The 21,739-nt window shown below is 39.0% G+C and overlaps 1 long non-coding RNA gene across 1 annotated transcript in view; it reads right to left on the reverse strand.

Moving 5' to 3' along the window:
* The window catches only part of LOC141487782 (uncharacterized), a 40,518-nt gene extending 31,933 nt beyond the window's left edge, over nt 1–8,585 (reverse strand). Inside the window, exon 1 of the long non-coding RNA XR_012468514.1 lies at nt 8,305–8,585. This is a non-coding gene — a long non-coding RNA (uncharacterized LOC141487782). The remainder of the gene's footprint in view (nt 1–8,304) is intronic.
* Nucleotides 8,586–21,739: the final 13,154 nt, after the last annotated feature.

Genomic DNA, 21,739 nt, shown 5'->3' on the forward strand with positions numbered 1-21,739 from the left:
AAATAAAATAGAAAAAAAAATACCCAGGGTAACTAGGTGGTGTAGTGGATAGAGTACCAGCCCTGGAGCTAGGAAGACCTGAGTTCAAATTGGCATCAGAAACGTGATACGTATTGGCTGTGTGACCTTGACCAAGTCACTTAACCCCATTGCCCCACAAAGTCCCTTCCAAAAAATATCCACCACATCCAAACAGGAAATGTCAGAATGGGAGCAGTGGAATGAGTAGAAGGAAAGGAAAGGGTTGAAAGCATTATTCTCCCATTAAAATCTAAACTGTGGTAATGAGTACTTAGACTGATTCTCTCCCTTTCTCTTGACAAACAAACCCCACCTTATTATACCGAATCCTGAGTCAAGCAAGTCCATAGGCACCATCTTTGTCTTCTGGGCTACCCATTCAGACTGACAACTTCAGTATGCACAGACATGACAAGAAGACATACAGAGAACACACCAGCACCCAAAAAGTTGTTCCATGGCAGACAAGGCTTAGGAAAGAAGCAAAATCTGTGTCTCTTCTCAGTTCCCAAAGGGGATTGGCACTCCTGACTTTTGTTTTGAGATGGGTTGGGAATCAGGTCATACTCCCTCCCCTTGGTCTTCCACACCTCTTGCTCTGCATGCTCATTCCTGCTTCCTTCCTTTCCCTCTTGTTATTCCTCTTGCCTAGGGTATCTTCACTACTTCCTATTTAAATTCGACCCAAACTTCAAGAACCAATTCAAATTTCATCTCCTTCATGAAGCCTTTGCTGGCTACTTTAGTATTCAATGATTTCTATCTTATTTGAATTCCTTTGGCAGTTAGAGACAAAAAAATCATCACATTTAGGGCTGGAAAGTGACCTTAAAAATCATTTAGTTCCAACCTCCTCATTCTATAGATGAGAAAACTGAAGCTCAGAGCAGTTAAGGGACTTTCTCTAGTTCAGAGTAAGCATTGATTTGAGGTTTTAACTCAGGTCTTCAGATTATGAAAGCATTGAGATGAGACTAGCAAGGAGTGCTAAGGTCAAAAAAAAGGGAGATGAGGAATTGTTCAGCTACATTGGGATCAAAGGTGGGATGAAGCCTTTGTTTGGAGGTGATTGGGACAAAAACTGACAACAGAAAGAAGTCAGAACTGTTTGATTCTTACTTTTGCTTCTTTTTTTTTCAGTCCAAATGAATGATCTTTGTAGTCAATATGACAAGACAAAACTGACTGATTAAAAATTTGCTCTCATAAGTACAAATAGTGAGAAAGCACCTCAATGTCCTTGAATTCAAGTCATCTGGTCCAGGTGAACCACATTCTTGGGTTCCAAAAGAACTGCAGGTTTAATTAAAGAGCTATTGTCAGCAATGGAAGAGCCACAAGATTGGAGAAGGGCAAATATTGTCCTGATTTTCAAAAAAAAAAAAGGAATAAAAAACATTTTGCACAATAGAGGTAGTGAATTTGGCTTCAGTTTCTGGGGGAAATTGTAGAATTGATAGGTAAGTAAAGTTTTGGGAAAAGAAATGGTGATTATAAAGCAGCAGCATGGCTCCAATAGGGATTTTGACTAGCTAATGAGACTAATCTCATTTCTTTTATTGCCGAGCTTTCTAAATTCATAGATAGGAAGTAATGTGGTATATTGAGCTAAATTTTTAATAAAATCTCATAATATCTATGTGTGTTATTTGTGGGTGTATAGAAAAGATGGGGAGATATGAATCAGACAATAATACAGTTAGATGGAGTCATAACTAGTAAGATAAGCATACACAAAAAGTGGCTATCAATGCTTCAATGTCAAAAATAACAGCAAATGTACTTTGGAGTATGCAAGGGATATGTGATTGGCCTTGCACTATGCTAATATCAGTGTTTAATAAGCAAATCAATAGTATGCTCATCAAATATGCAAATGAGACAAAACTTGGAGGAACAGTTAATATACAACATGATAGAATCAGCATCCAAAAGTATCTTAACAGACTAGATAAGAGTATTTGGCTGAATATAATCAAATGAAATTCAGTAGGAATGAATATGAAGTCTTTTCCTTGGGCTCAAGAAAAAATAACAAGTATAGTAGGATAAGAGAAGAAAAGACAGCTACATGTTTGAAAAAAAGATGTAGGAATTTTTGTGGATTGTAAACTTAATCCCACAGCAGTATGATGTGGCAACAAAAACCCCAACGTGTTCTTGGACTGCATTAAGACAGACATAACTTCCAGGAATAAGGAAATGATAGTCTTATGATAATCTGCTTATTAGATTTCTGGAGCGTTGTGCTAAGTTCTGGGAACTACAGTTTAAGAACACTGTTAAAGATAATCATTCTATTACCAGATAGAGCCCTAGCCTTGGAGTTAGAAATACTGAGTTTGAATCCTACTTGAGGTACTAGCTGTGTGACTCTGGGAAAGTCACTTCATCTCTCTTAGCCTTATTTTCCTCATCTGTAAAACCTACTTCATACGTCACTCATCACAGTTTGTAAGAATGAAATGTTATCAGGAAGGAAGGAAAGAAATACCTACTATATGCTAGGCAATGCAAATATTATCTCATTTGATAATGAGATATAAATTTACCAATTTTTAACATTTTCAAATATTTATAAATTTTATCTCATTCAACCCTCACAGTGCATTCATTTTACAGCTAAGTAAGATAGAGGCTAACTAAATTGCTTAGGATCATACAGCCATTAAGTATCTGAGTTCAAATTTGAATTCAGGTCATCCTTGACTCCAAACCCAGTGCTCTATCCACTACTCCAATATATAACGTCTATATATTACTCAACATACAATACAGATATATATGTAAAGTCTTTTGCAACTTATAAAACACAATGTAAATGTTAGCTATTATTATACACTGGAGAATGCTTGGAGAAGGACATTCAAAATGGTGAAGATAAGAATTGGTTGAAGAGGCTGGGTCTCTTTAGCTTGGAGAAGAGACAAGCATGATAACTATCTTCAAATATTTGATAGATAGTCATGTAAAAGAGAGATTAGACTTGTTCTGTTTGGCCCCAGAGGACACAACCAGGAGCAAAGAGTGGAAGTCACAGAAGCACATTTAGGTTTGACAACAGGAAGAAATTTCCTAACATTTAGAGCTGTGCCAAAGTGGAATGGATTTCCTTATGAGACGCTGAGTTCTCTGTCCTTGGAGATCTCCAAGCAAAGCCTAGATAACCATTTTTCAAAGATATTATAGAAAGTAGTCTGATAGTCTTTACCTTGTTTCCATGCTATACATTGATTAAAATTGAATGTGTTGAGAGAGATATCATATCCTTAAGGAAAAAAACAATATAGAAGAGATAGCAAGATTACATAATAAGATATTTTTTTTTTTAAATTAAAGGTAATAGGGTCGGCTAGGCGGCGTAGTGTATAAAGCACCGGCCTTGGAGTCAGGAGTACCTGGGTTCAAATATGGTCTCAGACACTTAATAATTACCTAGCTGTGTGGCCTTGGGCAAGCCACTTAACCCCATTTGCCTTGCAAAAAAAAAAAAAAAACCCTAAAAAAAAAGAAAGAAAAAAAGAAAAAAAAGAATAAATTAAAGGTAATAGTTTTTGGCCTTTGTTCAAACTCCACAGTTCTTTCCCTGGATACAAATGATATTCTCCATCACAGATACCCCAAAATTGTCCCTGATTGTTGCACTGATGAAATAAGCAAGTCCATTAAGATTGACCATCAACCCCATATTGCTGTTATGATATACAGTGTTTTTCTGGTTCTGCTCATCTCATTCAGCATCAGTTCATGCAAATCTTTCCAGGCTTCTCTAATTCCCATCCCTCCTGGTTTCTAATAGAACAATAGTATTCCATAACTTACATATACCATAATTTGTTCAGCCATTCTCCAATTGATGGACATTAACTCAATTTCAATTCTTTGCCACCATAAACAGGGCTTCTGTGAATATTTTTGTATAAGTCATGTTTTTACCCTTTTTCATGATCTCTTCAGATTATAGACCCAGTAGTGGTATTGTTGGATCAAAGGGTATGCACATTTTTATTGCTCTTTGGGCATAATTCCAAATTGCTCTCCAGAAAGGTTGGATGAGTTCATAGCTCCACCAACAATGCATTAGTGTCCCAAATTTCCCACATCCCTTTCAACACTGATCATTGTCCTTTCTGGTAATATTGGCCAGTCTGAGAAGTATGAGGTACTAAAGTATCAGAGATACTTTAATTTGCATTTCTCTAATCAGTAAAGATTTAGAACAATATTTCATATGACTATGGATTGCTTTGATTTCCATATCTGTAAAATGCCTCTGCATATCCTTTGACCATTGTTAATTGGGGAATGGCTTGTTTCTTTATTATAAATTTGATTCAGTTGTCTATATATTTTAGAAAGGAGTCCTTTGTCAGAAATACTAGTTGTAAAAGTTATTTCCCAATTTATTACATTTCTTTTGATCTTGGTTACAGTGGTTTTGTCTGTGCAAAAGCTTTTTAATTTAATGTAATCAAAATTATCTATTTGTTTATTTAATGGTGTTCTTCATCTCTTCCTTGGTCATAAACTGCTTCGCTTTCCATAGATCTGACCAGTAAACTATTCCTTGATCTCCTAGTTTGCTTATAATATTGTCTTTTATATCTAGATCCTGTACCCATTTTGATCTTACCTTGTGTGAGATGTTGGTCTAATCCAGGTTTCTGCCATACTAACTTCTAATTTTCCCAACAGTTTTTATCAAAGAGAGAGTTTTTACCCTGGAAGCTGGACTCTTTGGGTTTATCAAACAACAGCTTACTATAATCATTTCCTGCTATCTCTTTTGCACCTAGTCTATTCCACTGATCATACTAGCCTATTTCCTGTTCTTCACACATGATACCTCATCTTCCATTTCTGAGACTGCATTGTCTGTCTCCCATTTCCAGAATGCCCTTTCTCCTCGACTCTACTTGGATTCCCTGATTTCTTTGAAGACTCAATTTAAGTGCTTCCTTTTATAATAAACCTTCCCTGATCTCCCTGGTGACTAATTTTCTTCCTCTCAAAACTCTCTTGTATTTATTTTGTATAAACAATGGAGAACAATGAAGGCCCAGTTTCCCATTACAGAAATATATTTTGTATATACTAACATATTGTATCCTAAAATGGAATGTAAGACTAGCAACAGTGGCAGGGAATACTTCACTTTTGGTTGTGTATTCCTAGAGCTCAGCATAATGCCTAACCTTCTTGTAGATTAGTAAATGTGAATAGATGAACTGATTGACTCTAATGGAAGAACTTGAATGGAAATACAAGTCTACTCTTTCTAAAATGACTATACATTTGAACCTCAAAGGGATATAATGCCCCATCATTTTTTTAAAAAAAATTCCCCTTCAGTACTAGCACAATGTTAGCAATACTGATTGGTGATCAGTAAATGCTGATTGATTGCTTGGTTGATCAAGTATACTCCAGACGCTAATGGGACTCAGTCATTGAGAGATCCTGGGGCTGCTCATTCTTATCCTAACAGGCTAAGGTTTTCTCTGAGCTGTCAAGAGGGATTTCACAAAGATAATTCAAGGAAAGGGAAAAGGAACTCATTGTGATCCATGAAGAGAGACCTCTGACTTACTGAAGTGTTACTTTCTCAAAAATGCTTTTGGTTTATAGTAATAGAGAGTAGAAAGAGATCCATGGTCTCCCAGTTCATCCAGAGCTATCTCCAATCATCTTAACTATGTCTTGATACTGACTCCCATAATTCTGGAGGAGAGAGTGAGGGGGATGACTGCCCTGCTCTGCCTCCAATTAAATCCAATTTATTTATATATCAAATCATTACCCTCCTGATGCCAGTGGTCCTCTTTCAGAATGAAGGATAAACAACAATAGAGAGCAAATAAAATAAAATGCAAACACCTATATGAAAAGCACAATGGATCTCATTGAAGTTTTTAAAACATGCAAATAACAAAAATGAAAACCTAATCCAACAGCTTGGATAAGGACAAATCATTGAAGCTCCTTGGCCCATTTTTAAAATGAGAGGGATTAATTGATGATGATGATGATGATGATGATGATGATGATGATGATGATGAAGTTTGTCCTTCATTTTCAAAGACCACGAATTACATCAGAGAAGTGATGCCATGACAACCACATGAATTGAATTTGTTGAGCTCACTTTCTTCTCTGGGGCCATCTGGGTATGTATGCATGTATGAATCAAGATGACTGGAGATGACCCTGGAAGTGAGTTAATCAGGGTTAAGTGGCTTGCCCAAGGACACACAGCTAGTAAGAGTCAAGTGTCTGAGGTCGGATTCAAACTCCTGTACTTCTGACTCCACAACTGGTGCTTTACCCACAGTGCCATTATCAATGTATATCTCCCAATGTCTTGCACCTTATAATTTTATGAGAATAGCCTGGGACTTCAAGAGTAAGAGATTAGATGATTTATCCAGGGTCATACCATCAGGATGTGTCAGAGGCAGGACTTGAACCCACATCTTCATTACTCCAAAGCTTTCATATCATCACATCTCTCAGCAAGATGATGTGAAAGTCATAAAAGCCATAGCAATCTTAGGTTTCATTAAGAGAGTTTAGTGTCTAAAGTATGGAGAGGCTAGGCTAGTACCACTGTATTCTGTCTTAGATTACATCCATGGTCCTGTTTTGAGCACCAGATTCTGATAGAGGAGCTGAGAAATCAAGAGTATACCTGAAGAAGAGTGGCAAGGATGGTGAGAAGCCTCAAACTTAGGGCATATGAAGGTAGTGTTTAATAAATGGCCTTTTCATAAGTCTGAAGATCTGAGAATGCTTGCTCCTAAAAAAAACTTAGGATGGAGTTAATAGTTGTCTTCAAATATTTAAAGATTTGATAAATGGAAATGGAATTAGACTATTTTTGTTTGGGTACTACAGGACAGAATTAGGACCAGAATGAGGAAGCAAATTTAAGGAAAGTTTCCAGTAATAAGAGAAATCTAAAAGTAGAATGGTCTGCCTTTATCAAAAATGAGTTCCTCATCAATAAAGGTCTTCAAAAAGATGCTATGCCTAAGAATGTGGAATGACTTCTTGAAACAGAGGATGCGGATGCTTTGGTTAAAAACTGGATTAAATTAGGTCTCTCTAACTCTCAGGTTTAGGGAAGAAAGATGAATAGCAAATATAGCCTAGGAGGATTATTTGGGAGAGAGGGAATAAAGAAAAGGACAGTGTTAGGGTAGGAATTCAAGGAATAAAGACCTGCTTCTTAGAGGGTGCAATCCCCATTCCCAATCTCTCTCTTTTCACTCTTTCCAGTCTTCAGTATCCAACTAAAATACTAGCCCCTCTGAAGCCTTTAAATATCTGAAAGCTTCCTTAAGCAGAACTAGGCTTGTAGGAACTGTCCTCCACAGTTCCTGAGAGGACTACAACCAAGGTATATATGTTATAAGAAGCATTAGTTTCTAGAGGTAATGAATATAAAAGGACTTGACTGAAAGTCAGCTGGATGACTCTGGGTGAGTCACTTAGTTTTCTCTCAGCCTCAATTCCCCCATTTAATAACATAGGGATAATGATCAAGTATAAAGAATAAAAGTAATGTTATATAAAATATTACATACTGATTAGGTATTATTATTCATACAGATGTCAAAAATAATCTTCCTAAAATAAAAGTATGACCACATCACTTCCCTGCTTAAAAACTCTGCTTCCCTAATGCTCCAGATAAAATAAAAACTCCCTAGTCTCATATTTAACTCCCTCCTCAGGCTTCAGTCAGTTTTTCAAGGCTAGTATTCTCCTCCTCCCTGACACATTCCTTGATCATTTCCCTCTTTGCCCAGAAAGTATTTCCCCTTTGCTTTAATTGATGAAACCCCTTCTCCTTCCATACCCTATAAACTTCTCATCTTAGTTTAATAGAAGGGGAACTGGCACCAGAGGTGGAGGATCTGGTGAATCCCACTTCTAATGATTACTACCTGCGTGACCTTGGGTAAATAAATCTCTCTAGGTCTCAGTTTCCTCATCAGTAAAATGAGGTGATTGAATTATATGATCTCTGAGGTTCCTTTTAGCTCTGAAATTGACCATTCTACCAGCTAGATTTTCACTTTTAGGAAGGGGAGGAAATTTTTCCATTCAGACAATCAAGGACTTTCTGATAAATCTGATTTGCTTTTCCCCCAGTTCTCCAACTCTCAATTCTCAGGTCTAACATACTTTGAGCCCTCTATTCTCAAAATCTAGTTTTAGAAATTACAAGAATTACATGAAAATGAGTAAAAATAGAGTGATGGTCAGCCCTTCTCCTACCTTCCTTTTCTCTCTTTGGCATCCCCTAGTTCCAACTTCAAAAAAAAAAAGTTCCTCCAAAGCTGTTTCAGACTCCAATTAGTGACAGAACTATAGCATCTTTTTCAGGACACATCCTGGTTCCACAGGGATTTTGCTTCTTTAACTATAAAAGAATTATTTCTGCACAGTTGGGTATGTTGTACTAGTGGGAAGACCTGGGTTTCTTTAGATGATAAACTTCTTTTCAGCTTATTCTGGACTTGTTTGGTTAGATAAGAGCTCCAGAGAAGGAGACAAGACAAGACACCTGGGCATAGACATAAAACTGGCTTCTCTGTGGGTTCCAGTGTTCCTTTGAAAAAGGTGAGAACATTGTTTATCTCACCGGATGTAATGAGATCATTATTATCTCACAAACCACTTAACACTTTAAGTACTCTGTTGTGTAAAATCAGTTAAGAGAAGTGCATCTGGTCCCTGCCCTCCTCAAGCTGACAGTCTTAAGACATCCTGGTATGCAAAAAGGCCTAAGAAACGTAAAGAAAACTCTTGAATGGGCAATAGAGTGTTTATTTACTAGGACTGGTCTCTTAACACTTTGTGCTTTTAATCATCCTGTGGGTCACTTAAATCTTTGGTTCCACAGGTCTAGACTGCACCCTTCACCTTGACTAACCATCTTGTAAAATAGGTGCCTTTAGTTATAACTTGGTTGGGGGTGGGGAATTGGGAGGTGCTGGGCAGAATCCCCAGTGTGCATGAATCACTATGAATATGTCACTATTTCTGGGAAAACAATTCCAAGTGAATGGAGGACAAAAAGGTGAGTTAGTAGCTCATAGCAATCAATTAACAAGAATTTGTTAAGTTACTAAATTCCAGATACTTTACTTAAAGAAGATGGATGATAGATAGATAGATAGATAGATAGATAGATAGATAGATAGATAGATAGATAGATACATCATACATACATACATACATAGTAAGAGTTGGCTCAACTTCTTCCTTTTTAGTACGCTGATGTTGCAATGCTCAAATAGACACCTCTAGTCTTTCCCCCTGCCACCCTTTTCCAAGATTTTATTTTATGCCAAGAGGAGGAGGAGATTGAGGGTCAGAAACTTGGCTACTCTGTTCTCCTCAGAGAGAGGGATAGCAGGCTAGAATTATATCTATCTGCTCTCTTAAATATTATTAAAAGATATGGTTTTCAGGTTTAATCTAACTTCTGATTGCTGTTTCATTGTTGGGGAAATGAAGACCCAAGTTTTAAACTCAAGGCTTGATCACTGTCCAAGGGATGCCAGCTTCACATATAATGAACACATATAATAGGTAGTCCAAAAAACCCATAGATCCAAATCATAGCAAAACAGAAATCAGAGAAGGAATACATAAGAGAATATAACCTAGACAATACAGAATGAAGAAGGGTTTCCATTGGAAGTGAGGTAATTCAGTTCAACCAAAAGAGAGCACTAGAACTCATCCAAGCGGAAGTTTCCCAGAGTCTCTAGTGAAGCAAGCTGGGAACAGGGACATGATGGAAACTTCTAGGCCTTCTCTTGTCAGCTTCTTCCCAGAGACTTTTTCTTCATCTTCCATCTTTTCTCTTGAAGCTGGAAACTAGAAGCACTCAAAGTGACTATAGAATCTAAAGACCATGAAGAAACTTTTGAATTAGAATATGGTCTGAAGAAACCTGAAGAGTTCTCCTTCAGCTGATTCTGCCTTGCCCTTCATACAGGCTCAAGGCACTGATGTCCACCAATGAGGAGAGAGTCCCGTACTAATTGATCTCAGACATATACATATATATATATATATGTATGTATATATATTCATATATATGGAGAGAGAGAGACAGAGAGAGAGAGAGAGAGAGAGAGAGAGAGAGAGAGAGAGAGAGAGAGAGAGAGAGAGAGAGAGATGGAGCCTGAGACAAAGACAGAGGAAGATAGAGACAGAGAGATACAGAATGAGAGACACACAGAGACAGAAAGAGAGACAGAAGCAGAGAGAAACAGTTAGAAAGGTAGGTGGATCAAAAGTAATTGTATTTTAGGGATGGGGATAGGGATGTGGGAGGTTAGGATTTGGAGAGGGTATCTAGTATCTCCTTTTCTTAGAAGATAACATTAAGAGTCCTCTAGTCCTCTTTGGGCTCAGAAGAGTGTTGTGCCTTCTGGCTCCTACAAGTAAGTCCTTGAGGTTTTTCTCTCCTCTGATTCCTTGCTTATGTCAGGCTTCATTTAACTCTACTCTGGTTTCCCTTGTCTGGCTAATGCAAGATGTTTAACTGAGAGAAAAGGGAAGCTTCCCTGGGGATCCACCTGGCCCCATCCTTCTAGGTGAAATGAACTTAAACACCACATAAAATTCCAGACACAAATTTCCCAGAGCCTGCAGACAGTAGGTGTTCAGTAAATGCTGACTGACTGAAGTGAGCCTGTCTCTGGATGTGGGGGATGGGTGCGCCTAAGATCCTTGCAGAGGGGGCCCAGGTAAGACATAAACTGGTAGGGAGTTAAGGTCCAAACTGGGTCTCCTGGGAGCCTCTGGAATGGTCACCCCTAGTCCATCCAGAAACTGGAGAGAGGGAGTGATCACACGTTTCAGAAAATCTCTTTTTGTTTCTCTTTGCCAAAGGAATTGTGAACCACAGACTTCATGCTTAATGGCCTGTTCAGGAGGAAAAGAAGAAAAAAATAATCTGCAAAAGCAGAAAAGAAAAAAGATTAAACTAATAATAAAGCTAAACCAAAACATCACACCCTCCCTACCTCCACCCCTAACTCTACAGTACTTGTGAGTTGTCTTCCAGCCAATTTCCCTTCTAGGCAAATAATATTTATTCGAGGAGTCCCTGCCACACTACTCCAGAACAAGACAATGCTTGATTGTTTCTTCTTGGCCCTCACAGAAAATGACAGGGTAGAGAATAAGAAGTGAAAAAGGAAAGGAGAAATACTAATGTTCTCCTAGGGGGCCAAATCATGTGCGTAGTCATCTGAACTAAGGCCATGGAGTTGGGGTGGAGGGTGGCACTCACTAAAACTGCTAAGGGAAGCTTCAGTTTAGCTCATAAGAAAGAGCAGAGACTTAGATCTGCAAGGAGCCCCAGAGGCCATCCAGTCTCTCCTTTTACAATGAACAAACAGAACATCAGGGAAGTTAAATGATTTGCCCAATCCCTCAGAGACAAGTATCAGGCAAAATGTAAACTCAGGAAGTTAAAAAAATTTTTTTTGAAAGAGGAAGGGGGACTCCTAAAATCAATGTGCTTCTCTAGAATCCCAAATCACTCCCTACAGCATGCCTCATTTCAACAAGCATTTATTAAGTTCCTGATAGTTGCAAGGCACTGTGTTAGGGGTTTGATGCAAAAGCAAGACAGTGTCTGCCCCAGAGAAGCCTACATTCATCTTGAGAGATGCAACTCGCTGCTAAGTAAGCAAGTTAAAGGTAGTTTGAGGAGGACTGTAAGCTACTTTATGTAGCAACACCTGAGGTAAACCTGGAAGAAAACTAAAGATGCTAAGAGATAGAAACAGAGAGGGGGCCATTTGAAGCAATGGATACAGCTTTGGGGATTTCATGGTGGCAGGAGATAGAATGTCCCTATTGGGGAAGTGCCAGTAGGCTGACAATGACTTAGTGAAAAGTAGGACCATTCATTTCTTATTGGAGATTTCTCCTAAATCAGGAGTGATTCTTAGGAAATTAAGGATGGATGATGAAATCTAAAGAAGTCACAGGCTAAAAATGGAAATTATTATGGGGAGTTCAACTAGACAGACAAAATGCAAAGATGTTAATCAGTTGATAAGTATTACGTGCCTACTAATGGACAGGCATAATACTATTAATAATGCTAAGCATAAGTCCTGAAGACACAACAATAAGTCAAAGACCCCTTGTCCTCAAGGAGGTCATAGTCTTGGGAGGAAAACAAGATAAAAACATTTACATTCAAACAAGCTCTATAAAGGATAAACTAGAGATAATAAGAGGGAAGGTGCTAACATAAGGGGGATTGTGAAGGTTTTCCTATAGAAGGTAATATTTTAGTGGAGACTTGAAGGAATCCAGGGAAGCTGGGGAAGAAATGAGGAGCAGAGAATTTCAGGCATGGGAAACAGCTAGAGAAAATGCCCAGAGCCAAAGAGGCCAATGTCAGTGGATCAAAGAGTAAGAAGAGGGATGTAACTTAGAAGACTGGAAAGATAGGAGGGAGCCAGGGTGCAAAGAACTTTGAATGCCTAAGGAATTTATATTTGATCCTGGAGATGATAGGGAACTACTTGAGTTTATTGACTAGAGGAAACAACATGATCAGAGATGTACTTTAGGAAGATCAATTTGACAACAGAGAGGAAGGTTAACTGGAGTGGGGAGACTAACTGGTAGACTATTGAAATAGTCCAGGTAGAAAATCATGAGAATCTTTATATATGGAAACCAGACAGAGGGAAAAAAAAGGGATAAAAGAATGGGTAAGCTCATTAGCCTTGTATCACAGAGTATCCATCTTTCTAAAGACTTAGGCAGCAAATAGGCCAGGCAATCCCACCCATTCTCTAGGTTTCCAGAAGGAGTCTCCAAAACTTGGACCAGAAACCCATCTAGTGAATCCAGAGTAATCACTCAAGACCCTATTTTAACTTTTCTCCCTTTCAAACCCTGTCCATTATCCATATCAGTGGTCTGAAAGAGGTCCTGGAATAGTAGTATTGGTAGTGGTGGTGGTGGTGGTGGTAGTAGTAGCAATAGCAGTAGCAGTAGTAAAACACTTAACTTAGAGGAACAAATCAAAATCACATGGGCATATGGTGAAGAACATATCACCTTGGTCATTCTGCCTATGGCCCAAAGCTTTCAGAGAACCTATAGAAAATGAATTTGCATACAAAAACTTTTATTCAATTTTTTTAAAAAGCAAAAATTTCATCTCCTTGTACAATGACTCTCTGATATGAAACAAAAATAATAATAAGCTAGCAATTTATCCTAGGGACATTTTTATCTGAATTCCCTCAAATATGATGACAATTAATTAATTAATTAATAACATTAATACTTTATATCTGTATAGCAGTTTTACAGATTTTATAAAAATACTTTCCCAGAAATAATCCTCTTTGATCTTCACAACATTCAAAAGTAAGCAAAGCAAGTATTTTTTTTCTTTTTCTTTTTCTTTTTTGAGTTTTTGCAAGGGAATGGGGTTAAGTGACTTGTCCAAGGTCACACAGCCAGGCAATTATCAATTGTCTGAGGCTGGGTTTGAATTCGGGTCCTGATTCCAGGGCCAGTAATCTATCCACTAGCTGCCCCCAAAGCAAGTATTATGACCCCATTTTACAAACTTTACAGAGACTTGGAGAGGTTAAAGTGATTCACCCAAGGTCACGTTAAGTAATTGACTAGTACTAGAATTCAGTGTTTCAGATTCTTAAATTCTATGCTTTTTCCCTCATGGTGTACAACTCTAACATATAAGCAAAGCAATCAGAAATAAAGCAACTTGTGGGAGAAGACTAGGTAGGTGTGCCCTACTTTTTCCCCTGTCGGCCCTTATTTTTTTCCCTTGGTAGAACCTAGTAAGACCCTCCCTAGAGTAGTGGTAGTAAGAAATATCATTGATCAATAGGATCACGTCAAGCAAAAAGTTGAAAAATAGTTGAGGATAATACAAAATAAGAAAAATTTTCCCTTCTACCCTCCATGAGGGTGCCATATATAGAGAGCAGTTAAGAAAGAAGTAAAATGGTTTAGGGGCAACGCCTTTCTTGGCTGAGGGAGTGTTTTAATTTCCTTAAGCTAGCTCAGTAGCTCTTTTACTCTTGTCTCTTGGGGCTGAATGTGAAGGATTTACTGCACTCAGGAGAGAACCAAGTAGATGAATACTGTGGGAGAAAAAGTGGGATGCCTGCCAAAGAGGAGTTCTTCAGGGACCCTAGAGCAGCTTCTTATAACACCTTGACTGTTTCTGACTAGAGGCACCAGTCCAAGAGGGAAGAAAGTCCAGATTTATTCCCAACCAACTGAATGATTTGAGTAGTCATGGCTTACTGTGCCTTCCCATCAAAAGCTCAAATCTCAACTATATTTGCAATTAAAGATCTGAAAATGTTTTTGCTTATAAGAAATCTTTCTGGCCATAATATCTAGGATGGAAAATATTGGATCCAAGCTAGAAAATCTGGACAAACTGATAGTCTATGTTACTTCTCTGTAAGATTTCTCACCCAATAAAAGTTCCATTTATTTGTATAGGAATGGGCGTCTGTATCCCATCTGTTGGCACCTGGACTGCAGAGGAGAGAAAATTACACCTATTTTGTACAACTCAGTATGATGGCCAATAACATTCAGGGCCATGCTGTTAAGGATTCTTAGGACAACACTTAACAGTCAAAGTAAAGAAGGATATTCTGTTGGCAGCTGCCCATCTTTGCTCAGAGCTAGGATTCCTGGCAGCATTGGGGGCCATCAAGTAAATCTGTATTACCTATAACCCCTCAAATGTGCTTAAAACTTTTCAGATTTAGTAAAACTAAGTATCTTTTTAAAACATCCTATCTCAAGAATTTTTCCAGTATTCCTTGTTGAGACCAATGTTATATCTTTGCAATCATTCTTTTAGTCTTGATCCCAAGATCATACAAGTATAAGACTCAGGAAGCTGATGACTTAAGATTCTCACCTCAGAAATCAGTATATTAATTCTTATCTTGATGTTTAGGTTTTTCATATTAATTTCAGACCTGAGGAAAATTAGAAGGAAAAGTTGTCTATTATTTTAAAGATCCAATCTACTTGAGTTTAAGGTGACCAGAATCATAGGATCATAGATCTAGCTAAAGCTGGAAGGGATCATAGATGGCACCTAGTCAAATACCACATTTTAAAAATGAGGACACAAACTGAGAGAGATTAACTTGCCAAGGTCTCTGAGATGGATTTTCTAAGGTGATGCGAATACATGAAATAGATCTCTTTTGAACTACTGGTATAGTGAAAGATCATTGACTATAAGTTGTTACTGCAGGTTTTGTCATTAATAATTGATGTGACCTTGGGAAAGTCACTTTCTTTCTCTATGATTCATGTTCCAAATCTATAAAAGGAGGATATTAGACTAGCTGATGTCTACAGTCCTTTTTCAGCTTGACATTCTAGAACTCTGTTCCTAATAATTCTGTCTTCCTTTGTATAATAAAAGGATATGTGTGTGTGTTTGTATGTGTGTCTGTCTGTCTATGTATTTATCTATCTCTATCACTTCCCCACCTGGACCATGCTTTATCTTGTCCATCTTGTGCCACTTTTCTTTTCCTTGTAATTTTCCTGAGAACTGAATTAGCATGGTATGACTAACCTAGAAGCTAAGATTTAATGTTCTGATTTCTGATGTGAGAATGTTAAGTCACCAAATTCCTGAGCCTTGTACTGATGTGCTCTTGGGATAAAGACTAATTGAAACATGTATAGAGATCCCATTGACCCCAATGAGGAATACTGGAAAAATTCTTAAAAGATACCTGGTTTTGTCATCTGTCATATTCAGAGATCATGACCTGGAGGAACCAAATAATTCAGTTTTGGATCTTCCTTCCTAATGCTGTGCTCTTCTGAATGGTGAGAACATACTACATATGTGACTATGCTTTCCTGCAATCTATCTTTTTGTTTGTCAAGCATCCCACCTTGACCCTCTTCCCACATGTATACATGTGTATTCTGCTTTTTTACCTTGTTCTGGAACCAATAATTATATTGATACTACTATTTCCAAGATAACTGACTCTATTTTCTCTCTAACAGAATCTTAAAAGTCATTTCGACTAGATGTTTAATTTGATGGGCAGAGGAGGACCAGGAAGTCTGAATCTCAAACCCCAACTCAGGAACTAACTTCCTATGTTTCCTCAGGCAAAGGATTTGATGTCTCTGAGTACCATCTACTTAATGGGAAAAAATAATCTGTTTTGGGAATGCATTTTGATATGCTCTGTTAGAAGACACAGCAAGAGCACAAAACAGTAGTATCATTGAGAATGGATTTCCAAATCCCCAGTTCTTTGTAGAATCAGTCACCCCTCACTAATGGGCTGTAGACTCAGCAGAATGGTGATGGTAACTTCCTGTTCCCAAAGAGACATAGTTCCTCCTGGCTTGTCATGAAGAGAGCCTTAAGTCTCCTATTTACATGCTTTGATGACTTGAAGCTAGACTCCCTCTGTGTGGACGAGTTTTGAGCTTAATTTTAAAACCTTTTACTCCCTCGTAAATGAGACATTTACTTACTCATCTTACTCATCAAGCCTTGGGGAATCGTATTCATCTCCAAACTGCCCAGGCTTGGGTGCTTGCTAGGAAACTGCTGAGTCACCAAGGCAGAGGTCCGTTACTTGCCAAACAGAGCTTTTTAAAAATCCGGGTGTATCCACCTTTCCGGTGTAGTGAACCCACAGGATTAATCTGTGGTTCTAATTTTCTTCTCTCCCTTTCTAATGGGGGGGAGGAGGGTGGAGCATTACCCGGGCTAGGAGAAAACATGGAACTAGGAAGGACCAGTTTATATCCTACCTCTCACTTGCCCCATCTTCACCTCCATCTTACCTTAGTAAGACTATTTTCTCAAGAACAGACCAAGTAAATTCCCATGATATTTCATTGGCAAAATTTTCAGTGGTGAATCTCTTTTGCTTCTTCTATCTCCTTTTTTCTTTTCTTACCTCCCAACAAAGGACAGGTACCAGACAAATCACAGAATTATTGAGGCAGGTGGCATAGTGGATAGTTTACTGGCTTAGAATCAAGAAGACTCATTTTCCTGAATTCAGATCCAGTCCCAGACACTTACTAGTTGTATGATTCTGTGTTAGTTGCTTCACCCTGTTTGCCTCAGTTCTTCATCTCTAAAATGAGCTAGAGAAGGAAATGGCTAGCCACTCTGGGATCTTCACCAAAAAAAAATCCCAACTGGGATCACCAAGAGTTGGAGACAGATGATGGTGACAAGAGAGGATTGTATCTTAGGCGCTCTCTTATAAATCTTCTAAACTAAGGATTCTAACTAAATTTTCAAGAGACAGAACCCACAGAGGGACCCAGTGAGGCAGTTCTCCTACTCAAGGTAACCTGGAAAAGAGCAGAAAGGCTCTAATCCTCGGGGTTGTCGGGGCAGCCCACCAGAGGGGTGGCCCATCAGGGTGAAAGAACTTCAGCCTCCCGGAGGCAGTCCCAGGGTTCTGGGAGCCATGGCTCACAGCAGGGGGGTAGTTTCCTGACATACGTCTCAGGGAGCAACAGGCACAGATTGGGGAAACAGCGGGGGAGTTCTGCCAGAGCTAGCACGTGAAGCCCAGCCCTCAGGACACACAGAGAGCAGCATGGCCAGCTTAGCTGAGTTCCAGGAAACAGAAGAGGCAGAGCCTGTGAGCAGGAGCCCCCAGAGCATGAGCCCATTGAACCTAGGAAGGGGAGTGAAGCTCTGTCCTCTGCCCCTGGAATAGGACTCTAGGTTCTGACCACATTCAGATCCTGATTCCAGTCTAGGCCCCCCCACAGAACAACAGGGTCCCCCTACCTCAGCCTCGTGGCAGAGGGGGGTGCATATGATCATTCACAGACCAGGAGGGAGGACAGAGCCTCACACATTGAGATCTTTGTGGGGGTGTCCCAAAAGCTCAGGAAGCACCCCCAAAACAGGCTCAGGCTGGGAAAATGAGCAAGCAGAGAAATGAGAGGAACACCATAGAGAAATATTTTGACTATGAACCCAAGAAGGATCAAAACACTTAGACTGAAGATGAGGAAGCACAAGCTCCTGCATCTAAAGACTCCAAGAAAAAACAGAAATTGGGCTCAGGCTATCACAGAGCTCAAAAAAGACTTTGAAAATCAAATGAGGGAGTTAGAAGAAAAACTTGGAAAAGAAATGAGAGAGATGCAGGAAAAACATGAAAATGAAGTCAGCATCTTAGTCAAGGAAATCCAAAAAAATGCTGAAGAAAATAGCATAATAAAAACCTGCTTAGGTCAAATGGATAAAACAGTTCAAAAAGTTATTGAAGAGAACACTTTAAAAAGCAGAATGGGCCAGATGGAAAAAGAGATAAGAAAGCTCTTTGAGGAAAACAAATCCTTCAGACAAAGAATAGAACTCAGGGAGATTGATGAATTTACTAAAAATCAGGACTCAATACTTCAAAACCAAAAGAATGAAAAATTAGAAGAAAATGTGAAACATCTCATTGAAAAAACAACTGATATGGAAAACAGATATAGGAAAGATAATTTAAAATTTCTTGGAGGGGCGACTAGGTGGCATAGTGGATAAAGCACCGGCCCTGGAGTCAGGAGTACCTGGGTTCAAATCTGGTCTCAGACACTTAATAATTACCTAGCTGTGTAGCCTTGGGCAAGCCACTTAACCCCGTTTGCCTTGCAAAAACCTAAAAAAAAATTTCTTGGAATACCTGAAAGTCATGGTCAGGAAAAGAGCCTTGACATCATTTTCAAAGAATTACTACAGGAAAATTGCCCTGATATCCTAGAAGCAGAGAGCAAAATAGAAATGGAGAGAATCCACATATCCCCCCAAGAAAGAGATCCCAATAAACCAAGCCACAGGGATATTGTAGCCAAGTTCCAGAACTCCCAAGTCAAAGAGAAAATATTACAAGCAGCCAGAAGGACACAACTCAAATACCGTGGAGCTGCAGTCAGGATCACACAGGACTTAGCATCAACTACATTAAAAGCTCCTAGGGCTTGGAATATAATATACCGGAAGGCAAAAGAGCTTAGAATGCAACCGAGAATCAACTACGCAGCAAAACTGAATGTCCTCTTCCAGGGAAAAAGATGAACTTTCAATAAACCAGGGGAATTTCAAATGTTCCTGTTGGAATGGCCAGAGCTGAACAGAAGGTTTGCTCTTCAAATACAGGACTCGGGTGAAGCATAGAGATTGGAGGAGAAGGGGAAAATATGAGGGACTTAATGATGATGAATTGCATGTATTCTTGTGTAGAAAAATGACACTGATAATACTCATATGAACCTTCTCAATTAACAGAGCAGGTAGAAGGAGCTTTTATAGATGAAGCACAGAAGAAAGCCAAATTTGAAGATAAAATATGGTGTAAAAATGGAGTCAATAGAAAAAAAGGAAATGTAATGGGAGAAAGAAAAATGAGAGGGGGAATAGGCCAAGATATTTCATATAATAAGATTTTTCTTTATTACAATGAGCTATTGCAATGATATGGAAGGGGGGTAGGCAAAAGGGGGGAATAAGGGGATCTTTGCTCTCGGCAGAGGTGACTAGGAGAGGAAACAGCATATATACTCAATGAGGTATAGGTATTTGGAGTAAGAAGGAGAGGGGGTGACAGGGGGAAGGGGGGGGATGTGAGTGATAGAGGGGAGGATGGATCATGGGGGGAGAGTAGTCAGATATAATGCATTTTCTTTTTTATGTCTTGCAAGGGGCTGGGATTGGATGCCCTGTCCAGGATCATAGGGCCAGGTGGATGCTGGGCCTAAGGGGTGGTATGGGGGCTCGGGGCCTCTTGGTCCCAGGGCCAAAGATCTGTCTGCTGCACCACTCAGCTACCCTACAACACAGTCAGTGAAAGGAGAGAGAAAACATAGTATATGGTAGTGGAGAAGTACACAAGGAGGGCGTTGCGATCAGCAATGGCAATGGTGGAAAAATATGGATGTAACTTTTGTGATGGACTTATCATAAAGAATGTGATCTACCCATGACAGAGTTGGTGGTGTTGGAACACAGACTGAAGCACATTTATTATTATTATTATTATTGTTGTTGTTGTTGTTGTTGTTGTTGTTGTTGTTGTTATTTGGGGGAGGGTGCAGGGCAAATGGGGCTGGGTGGCCTGCCTGGGGCCACATAGCAGGGTGATCGTTGGGTGTCTGAAGCCGGATTTGGACTCGGGTGCTCCTGGCTCAAGGGCCAGTACTCTGTCTACCACCAAGCTGCCCCTACTATAATTACTATTTTATTTTATTTTAGGTCTTTTTTTCTTTTTTTTTTTTTTGGTTTATGCAGAGCAGTGGGGTTGGGGTGGCTTGCATGTCACACAGCTGGGTGATTGTTGTGTGTATGGGGCTGGATATGGGCTTGGGTGCTCCTGGCTCCAGGGCTGGTGCTCCATCCATTGCGCCACCTGGCCATACCGACAATTATTACTATTATTTTTTAATTTTAATTTTAATTTTTTCTCTCCCCTTTACTTTATTGCTCAAGTGAGTCTATATTTTTTGAGGGGAGGGGGTATTTTGTTTACTCTTAAACAAGAATATTTTATTAATGTATAAAAAAACATTGTTCAAAATGATAATAAAGAAATATTAAATTAATTAAAAAAAGAGTTGGAGACAACTGAAACTACTCATCAGCACCCAAGACAGTCTAATCAGTACCATAACAAGTTATCACCACCACAAAATTCCTGAAAAAATGGTTGTCCAGACATGGCCTAGAACCTTGAGATCAGAGATTTAGAACTGAACGAGTCCCTAAAAAGTTTTGAATCCAGCCCATTCATTTTACAGAAGAGGTAAATAAGGAACAGAAAATTTAACTGATTTATTCAAGATCATACAGATGACAGATGACAAAAGTTCACTTCCTCTGACTCCAGAATCAGTGCTCTTTTTAATCCCTCTAGTGAAAGGAATCCCCCACTTCCCATTTGCTCTTGGCAAAGAAGGAAAGAATCCTATGCAGCAACTATGGTCTTCCCTCACTCTTTTAGCTCACACTCTCATCAGATGTTCTCTCTTTCTATTAGAGGTCAATGACTAGCTCTCCAATTTCATTCACCACTTAACATCACTTTTACAAAGAGATTTTTTACTTAGAATATGTAGCATAAATAAAATTACATGTACCTCCAACACATTAGGAGTACTCTCCCCTATTCCACCTAAGTTTCTGGGAATGTAGACTCATTCTTAGAACAGTTTCTACATAGCATTGACTCCACCAAGTTCACATATAGATTCAGTGTTAACATTGGCTAAGCCCTTGTTTCAACTATTTCTAGGCTGAATCCTGAAAACCACTTCTTTTGCTTCTTAGGGAATCAGGTCTGTTCTCTCCACCAACCACATCCCCCCCACAATGGATTCCAAAATCCTAGAATCCTCAACTTTTGAAGCTTGCAAGGATGGGACTTCCTGATTAATGTTCTCCTAAAACAAAAGAACAAACCAAGCACTGAGTCAGGCAAAAGACCAAGAAACTTGTTAGCTTCATTGAAGAGAGACTCAGCCTTTTCCCTTGCAGCACTGTCTCATTGAATCCATTGACTCTCAAAAGAAAAAAATAAGCCATATTAGTAGCAAAGTAGTTGAAAAGGAAAATGACTCCAGTGGTGGTGGCGGGAATGGGGGAAAACAAGGC

The sequence above is a fragment of the Macrotis lagotis genome, chromosome 1 (assembly GCF_037893015.1).
Source record: "Macrotis lagotis isolate mMagLag1 chromosome 1, bilby.v1.9.chrom.fasta, whole genome shotgun sequence".
Lineage (NCBI taxonomy): Eukaryota > Metazoa > Chordata > Mammalia > Peramelemorphia > Peramelidae > Macrotis > Macrotis lagotis.